At 35.2% G+C, this 2,567-nt stretch overlaps 1 pseudogene; it reads right to left on the bottom strand.

Annotated features, from left to right (window-relative positions):
• Positions 1–986: 986 nt before the first annotated feature.
• Positions 987–1,429, bottom strand: LOC102883967 (annotated as a pseudogene).
• Positions 1,430–2,567: the final 1,138 nt, after the last annotated feature.

The raw sequence follows: 2,567 nt of genomic DNA on the forward strand, positions 1-2,567 counted from the left end.
GTTCGTAAAATCAACTGAATAGCTTACTATTTCTATTAAAAAAATATTGGAGGTGATTCATGATAGTCCCAAGTAATGAATATTATGTTTTCAACTATTTTCTGTAAATGTCTAAAATTATAGTTACACGATGCCTTTTAATTCTTCTTTTCCTTCTTTTCCTTCTTCTTTTGTTCTTTTCCTAATTTAAACAGAATCATTCTGTAAGGGCTAGAGAAAATGGTCTATCTTCTGGGTAGTTAAATTACATGTCAAACATTTCAGAGTTTAGAAAGCAGCTAATGAGGGTGTAATATTAAAATGTCAAACATGTACATACCATTTTCTTCCTCTTCCTGACTCTGAAACCCTCTGGTAACAACTAAAATGATCTGTTTGGGCTTTGGCCCATTGTTCCCTTCCCTCACTCATATTTAGTAATTACTTCCTCCTCAAGGCTACACTTTTCTTGAGAAAAGCAAATTTTCAAAGCTGTGTTCAGTTTTGAATTCAATCCTGCTTATATGACAGCAAAGACACATTAAGGGAGTGAATTTGATAGCTTGTAGCTTTTTCTATTTATTTCCATCTCTACAAAGTGCCTTACAAAATACTCAAGTATAGTTTTCAGTGTTTGGAAGGATTTCTCCTTAGAAAGCTTTCTGACTGACTGCCTATGGATAACACCAGAGAAGATTTTAAACTGCCTGGAATGTGTTGTCCTTTTTCTATCCAAAAAGTGAGTGAGAAGGGAAAAGGAAAAGATTGCTGCAAGCGAATCCTGAGTAATTAAAAACAAAGTTCCTAATGCAGTGACAGGACATTGATATTTGAAGACCAAATGTGGACTGGGAATTTTATCATTGGCACTCTAAAGAGATGGTAATTTGTTTATAAAAATACATTTTTTTAATCAAACAATTTTAATCACATTAACTGTAAGCAGTAAAAGTGCAATTACATGAAAAGCCTCATATTTTACATGTTTAAATTATTTTTCATTGTTTTTAGTTGTAAGGTGTTGAAGGTGGGACCCACTCCCGAATCTTCTTTCTAGTAGTGGAATAAGGTACATATTGTTCTGCAGTGCCACTCACATTGAATATGCGGTTTGCCCAGATGAACTTTTGAGGAGTAGGTGGTTTTGTTGTTAGAGATCATCAGTCATGCAGTGAAGCCAACGCTACCATTCATGGGCAATCACGCTACCATCCACATTCCAGAATATGGTTTTTCCATTCATTTCAGTAGTATATATTACCCATCGGTGACGACTAAAAAACTGCTTGTTGTCGTCATAGTATTTGTTTCCATATTTGTCTTCCCCCACTAAGGTACCAACCCTCACATCATTTGCCCTGAATAAAATTCGTAGATAGCTTCAGAAGCCACCGTGCCCACCGACATGCTGCAGGCCGTGCTTTAGGACATGCAGGAACTCCATCTTGTCCCACAGCCCCGGTCTCTGAAAATACATTCTTTCTCATTCTAGTTAATGTTCAAACTGAATTTACATGACAAATTTGGGTGTCAAGCAATATTCAATAGAATTAGTACAGAATCATCATCAGGAAATGCTAAATGAATAACTATCTTCATTGAATGAGTCAAAATATGTGATTCATAGTCTAACAGTGACTATGATTGCTTTGCTATTGTTTTTAAGCATAATGTCAGTCTAATGTATGAGGTAGTTATGATATTAACAACATTTTTGTATGATGTTTGTTGTGCATGCTCAAGTACGTGTGTTTTGTTCTAATGTCAACCATTTGCTTATTAAAAATAATTCAGAGTGACTGGTAACACTTGAGGTCTCTAAGCACATAAAAAATAGTTAGAAGATTCAAATGGTTGCTTTGTGGTTTGACATTAAGCTGGTGAAATTATTTGTGGCATTGTAGATTGTGTGCTATAAAATTAAGTATTTTTTTTGTTTGTTTCTCAAGGTATCATAGGGATAATTGTATTCTTTATGCTAAAACAAACTGAAAGCTGTCACTCCAAACCAAAGGAAAGAATTTATAAGTGTTAGAGAAAGATAGTCCAGAATTGACTCTTCGACCTCAAACTCTATATTTGAGATTTTCTTCGTGGAAGCCCAGAATAATATGTAACTGCTTTTACTGATCTCAGTTAATTCATTTATTTTTTTAACAAATATTTTTGAGTGTCTCTTATGGGCAGTGCACTGGAGATTTAGGGTGAAATTGAATGTACACAGCTTCAAAGATAAACAAATAACAATGAATTATACAAAGCAGAAGTGGAGAGTGTTATGAGTGTGTAACAAAGCGCTTAACCTTGTCAGGGGGTCAGGGAAGACTTGTCTGTTCAAATGTTATTTAACTTGAGTTCTGAAGAATGAGTAAGAGTTAGTAAAGGCAAGTCGGGTGTGGTGGTTAGATAAATTAGGTCATCAGTGAGTCTGTTGTCTCCTTGGATACCTTCTTCTAGACAAATATTGTCTCTCTGATCCCCTCTTGAGGTGAATCTTCTGTTAAGCTACTGGGCTTTACCTGAAAGTTATACTTCTTGATATTAGTGTTGTCCTATAAGGTGTCAGACTCTCTGGAAATCTCCTTCCT

Source organism: Pteropus alecto, unplaced genomic scaffold (assembly GCF_000325575.1).
Source record: "Pteropus alecto unplaced genomic scaffold, ASM32557v1 scaffold239, whole genome shotgun sequence".
Taxonomy (NCBI): Eukaryota; Metazoa; Chordata; class Mammalia; order Chiroptera; family Pteropodidae; genus Pteropus; species Pteropus alecto.